Genomic DNA, 6,965 nt, shown 5'->3' with positions numbered 1-6,965 from the left:
TGAAACCCCAGACACACCTGGCCGGCTCCTGATGCACAGTGAAAACCCCATGCGCTCCTGGCAGGATCCTGATACACTCTGACACCCTATACACCCCTGGCAGGATCCTGATACACTGTGCAACACCCATACACATCTGGAAGTAACCTGATGCAATGTGAAATCCCCATACACATCTGGCAGTATCCTGATGCACTGTGAAAACCCCATACACACGTGGCAGGATGCTGATACACTGTAAAACCCCATACACATCTGGCAGGATCCAGATGCACTGTGAAAATCCCATACACACGTGGCAGGATCCTGATACACTGTGAAAACCCATACACATCCGGCAGGATCCTGATGCACTGTGAAAACCCCATACAAACGTGGCAGGATCCTGATAAACTGTAAAACCCCCAGACACACCAGGCAGGATCATGATACACTGTGAAAATCCCATACACACGTACCAGGGTCCTGATCCACTGTGAAACCCCATAGACACCAGGCAGGATCCTGATAAACTGTGAAACCCACATACACACCTGGCAGGAACCTGATCCACTGTGAAACCCACATACCCACCTGGCAGGATCCTGAGACTATGTGAAAACCCCATACACACCAGGCAGGATCCTAATAAACTGTGAAAACCACATGCACACCTGGCAGGATACTGATACACTGTGAAAACCCCATACACACCAGGCAGGCTCCTGATAAACTGTGAAACCACATACACAAGTGGCAGGATCCTGATACTCTGTTGAAACCCCATACACACCTGGCAGGAGCCTGATCCACTGTGAAAACCCCATACACACCTGGCAGGATCCTGATACACTGTAAAAACCCCAAACTCACTTGGCAGGATCCTGATACACTGTGAAAATCCCATACACACATGGCAGGATCCTGATACACTGTGAAACCCCATACACATGTGGCAGGATCCTGATACACTGTGAAAACCCAGACACACCAGGAAGGATCCTGATTCTCTGTGAAAACCCCATACACACCTGGCAGGATCCTGATACACTGTGAAACCCCAGACACACCTGGCCGGCTCCTGATGCACAGTGAAAACCCCATGCGCTCCTGGCAGGATCCTGATACACTCTGACACCCTATACACCCCTGGAAGGATCCTGATACACTGTGCAACACCCATACACATCTGGAAGTAACCTGATGCAATGTGAAATCCCCATACACATCTGGCAGTATCCTGATGCACTGTGAAAACCCCATACACACGTGGCAGGATGCTGATACACTGTAAAACCCCATACACATCTGGCAGGATCCAGATGCACTGTGAAAATCCCATACACACGTGGCAGGATCCTGATACACTGTGAAAACCCATACACATCCGGCAGGATCCTGATGCACTGTGAAAACCCCATACAAACGTGGCAGGATCCTGAAAAACTGTAAAAACCCCAGACACACCAGGCAGTACATGATACACTGTGAAAATCCCATACACACGTACCAGGGTCCTGATCCACTGTGAAACCCCATAGACACCAGGCAGGATCCTGATAAACTGTGAAACCCACATACACACCTGGCAGGATCCTGATCCACTGTGAAACCCACATACACACCTGGCAGGATCCTGAGACTATGTGAAAACCCCATACACACCAGGCAGGATCCTAATAAACTGTGAAAACCACATGCACACCTGGCAGGATACTGATACACTGTGAAAACCCCATACACACCAGGCAGGCTCCTGATAAACTGTGAAACCACATACACAAGTGGCTGGATCCTGATACTCAGTTGAAACCCCATACACACCTGGCAGGAGCCTGATCCACTGTGAAAACCCCATACACACCTGGCAGGATCCTGATACACTGTGAAAACCCCAAACTCACTTGGCAGGATCCTGATACACTGTGAAAATCCCATACACACCTGGCAGGATCCTGATACACTGTTGAAACCCCATACACACCTGGCAGGAGCCTGATCCACTGTGAAAACCCCATACACACCTGGCAGGATCCTGATACACTGTGAAAACCCCAAACTCACTTGGCAGGTTCCTGATGCACAGTGAAACCCCATTCACATCTGGCAGGATCCTGATACACAGTGAACCCCCATTAACATCTGGCAGGATCCTGATACACTGTGAAACCCCATACACACCAGGCAGCATCCTGACACACTGTGAAACCCCAAACACACCTGGCAGGATCCTGATACACTGTGAAACCCCCATACACACCTGGCAGGATCCTGATCCACTTTGAAAACTCCACACACACCTGGCAGGACCTTGATAAACTGTGAACACCCCATACGCAGCAGGCAGGATCCTGATACACTGTGAAATCCCTTACACACCTGGCAGGATCCTGATCCACTGTGAATAACCCATACACACCTGGCAGGATCCTGATACTCTGTGAAAACCGAGACACACCAGGAAGGATCCTGATACACTGTGAAAACCCCATACACACCTGGCAGGATCCTGATACACTGTGAAACCCCATACACACCTGGCAGGATCCTGATACACTGTGAAAACCCCATGCGCTCCTGGCAGGATCCTGATACACTCTGAAACCCCATACACCCCTGGCAGGATCCTGATACACTGTGCAACACCCATAGACATCTGGAAGTATCCTGATGCAATGTGAAATCCCCATACACATCTGGCAGTATCCTGATGCACTGTGAAAACCCCATATACAGTGGCAGGATGCTGATACACTGTAAAACCCCATACACATCTGGCAGGATACAGATGCACTGTGAAAATCCCATACACACGTGGCAGGATCCTGATACACTGTGAAAACCCATACACATCCGGCAGGATCCTGATACACTGTTCAACCCACATACACACCTGGCAGGATCCTGATACACTGTGAAAACCCCATACACACCAGGCAGGGTGCTGATAAACTGTGAAAACCACATACACACCTGGCAGGGTCCTGATACACTGTGAAAACCCCATACACACCAGGCAGGCTCCTGAAAAACTGTGAAGTCACATGCACACCTGGCAGGATCCTGATCCACTGTGAAAACCCAATACACACCTGGCAGGATCCTGATCCACTGTGAAAACCCCAAACACACTTGGCAGGATCCTGATACACTATGAAAACCCCATACAGACCTGGCAGGATCCTGATACACTGTTAAAACCCCAAACACAACTGGCAGGATCCTGATCCACTGTGAGAACCCCATACACATCTGGCAGAATGCTGAAAAACTGTGAAACCCCCATGCACACCTGGCAGGATCCTGATAAACTGTGAAAACCCCATACACACCTGGCAGGATCCAGATAGACTGCGAAAACCCATACACAACTGGCAGGATCCTGATACACTGTGAAACCCCCATACACACCCGGCAGGATCCTGATACACTGTGAAAACCCCGTCCACACCTGGCAGGATCCTGATACACAGTGAAACCCCATTAACATCTGGCAGTATCCTGATACACTGTGAAACCCCATACACACCTGGCAGGATCCTGATACACTGTGAAACCCCATACACATGTGGCAGGATCCTGATGCACTGTGAAATCCCAGACACACCAGGAAGGATCCTGATACACTGTGAAAACCCCATACACACCTGGCAGGATCCTGATACACTGTGAAACCCCATACTCACCTGGCCGGCTCCTGATGCACAGTGAAAACCCCATGCGCTCCTGGCAGGATCCTGATGCACTCTGAAACCCTATACCCCCCTGGCATGATCCTGATACACTGTGCAACACCCATACACATCTGGAAGTAACCTGATGCAATGTGAAATCCCCATACACATCTGGCAGTATCCTGATGCACTGTGAAAACCCCATACACACGTGGCAGGATGCGGATACACTGTAAACCCCATACACATCTGGCAGGATCCTGATGCACTGTGAAAATCCCATACACACGTGGCAGGATCCTGATACACTGTGAAAACCCATACACATCCGGCAGGATCCTGATGCACTGTGAAAACCCCATACAAACGTGGCAGGATCCTGATAAACTGTAAAACCCCCAGACACACCAGGCAGGATCATGATACACTGTGAAAATCCCATACACACGTACCAGGGTCCTGATCCACTGTGAAACCCCATAGACACCAGGCAGGATCCTGATAAACTGTGAAACTCTCATACACACCTGGCAGGATCCTGATCCACTGTGAAACCCACATACACACCTGGCAGGATCCTGATACTATGTGAAAACCCCATACACACCAGGCAGGATCCTAATAAACTGTGAAAACCACATGCACACGTGGCAGCATCCTGATACTCTGTTGAAACCCCATACACACCTGGCAGGAGCCTGATCCACTGTGAAAACCCCATACACACCTGGCAGGATACTGATCCACTGTGAATACCTCATACACACCTGGCACGATCCTGATTCTCTGTGAAAACCGAGACACACCAGGAAGGATCCTGATACACTGTGAAAACCCCATACTCACCTGGCAGGATCCTGATACACTGTGAAACCCCATACACACCTCGCAGGATCCTGATGCACTGTGAAAACCCCATGCGCTCCTGGCAGGATCCTGATACACTCTGAAACCCCATACACCCCTGGCAGGATCCTGATACACTGTGCAACACCCATAAACATCTGGAAGTATCCTGATGCAATGTGAAATCTCCATACACATCTGGCAGTATCCTGATGCACTGTGAAAACCCCATATACAGTGGCAGGATGCTGATACACTGTAAAACCCCATACACATCTGGCAGGATCCAGATGCTCTGTGAAAATCCCATACACACGTGGCAGGATCCTGATACTATGTGAAAACCCCATACACACCAGGCAGGATCCTAATAAACTGTGAAAACCACATGCACACGTGGCAGCATCCTGATACTCTGTTGAAACCCCATACACACCTGGCAGGAGCCTGATCCACTGTGAAAACCCCATACACACCTGGCAGGATACTGATCCACTGTGAATACCTCATACACACCTGGCACGATCCTGATTCTCTGTGAAAACCGAGACACACCAGGAAGGATCCTGATACACTGTGAAAACCCCATACTCACCTGGCAGGATCCTGATACACTGTGAAACCCCATACACACCTCGCAGGATCCTGATGCACTGTGAAAACCCCATGCGCTCCTGGCAGGATCCTGATACACTCTGAAACCCCATACACCCCTGGCAGGATCCTGATACACTGTGCAACACCCATAAACATCTGGAAGTATCCTGATGCAATGTGAAATCCCCATACACATCTGGCAGTATCCTGATGCACTGTGAAAACCCCATATACAGTGGCAGGATGCTGATACACTGTAAAACCCCATACACATCTGGCAGGATCCAGATGCTCTGTGAAAATCCCATACACACGTGGCAGGATCCTGATACACTGTGAAAACCCATACACATCCGGCAGGATCCTGATACACTGTTCAACCCACATACACACCTGGCAGGATCCTGATACACTGTGAAAACCCCATACACACCAGGCAGGGTGCTGATAAACTGTGACAACCACATACACACCTGGCAGGGTCCTGATACACTGCGAAAACCCCATACACACCAGGCAGGCTCCTGATAAACTGTGAAGTCACATACACACGTAGCAGGATCCTGATAAACTGTGAAAACCCCATACACACCTGGCAGGATCCTGATCCACTGTGAAAACGCAATACACACCTGGCAGGATCCTGATACACTATGAAAACCCCATACAGACCTGGCAGGATCCTGATACACTGTTAAAACCCCAAACACAACTGGCAGGATCCTGATCCACTGTGAAAATCCCATACACATCTGGCAGAATGCTGAAAAACTGTGAAACCCCCATACACACCTGGCAGGATCCTGATAAACTGTGAAAACCCCATACACACCTGGCAGGATCCAGATATACTGCGAAAACCCATACACAACTGGCAGGATCCTGATACACTGTGAAACCCCCATACACACCCGGCAGGAGCCTGATACACTGTGAAAACCCCGTCCACACCTCGCAGGATCCTGATACACAGTGAAACCCCATTAACATCTGGCAGGATCCTGATACACTGTGAAACCCCATACACACCTGGCAGGATCCTGATACACTGTGAAACCCCATACACATTTGGCAGGATCCTGATACACTGTGAAAACCCAGACACACCAGGAAGGATCCTGATAAACTGTGAAAACCCCATACACACCTGGCAGGATCCTGATACACTGTGAAACCCCATACACACCTGGCCGGCTCCTGATGCACAGTGAAAACCCCATGCGCTCCTGGCAGGATCCTGATACACTCTGAAACCCTATACCCCCCTGGCATGATCCTGATACACTGTGCAACACCCATACACATCTGGAAGTAACCTGATGCAATGTGAAATCCCCATACACATCTGGCAGTATCCTGATTCACTGTGAAAACCCCATACACACGTGGCAGGATGCGGATACACTGAAAACCCCATACACATCTGGCAGGATCCTGATGCACTGTGAAAATCCCATACACACGTGGCAGGATCCTGATACACTGTGAAAACCCATACACATCCGGCAGGATCCTGATGCACTGTGAAAACCCCATACAAACGTGGCAGGATCCTGATAAACTGTAAAACCCCCAGACACACCAGGCAGGATCATGATACACTGTGAAAATCCCATACACACGTACCAGGGTCCTGATCCACTGTGAAACCCCATAGACACCAGGCAGGATCCTGATAAACTGTGAAACTCACATACACACCTGGCAGGATACTGATCCACTGTGGAACCCACATACACACCTGGCAGGATCCTGATACTATGTGAAAACCCCATACACACCAGGCAGGATCCTAATAAACTGTGAAAACCACATGCACACCTGGCAGGATACTGATACACTGTGAAATCCCCATACACACCAGGCAGG

The sequence above is a fragment of the Heterodontus francisci genome, unplaced genomic scaffold, assembly GCF_036365525.1.
Source record: "Heterodontus francisci isolate sHetFra1 unplaced genomic scaffold, sHetFra1.hap1 HAP1_SCAFFOLD_156, whole genome shotgun sequence".
In the NCBI taxonomy this organism is placed as follows: Eukaryota; Metazoa; Chordata; class Chondrichthyes; order Heterodontiformes; family Heterodontidae; genus Heterodontus; species Heterodontus francisci.
Note: the sequence above shows the minus strand (reverse complement) of the source record.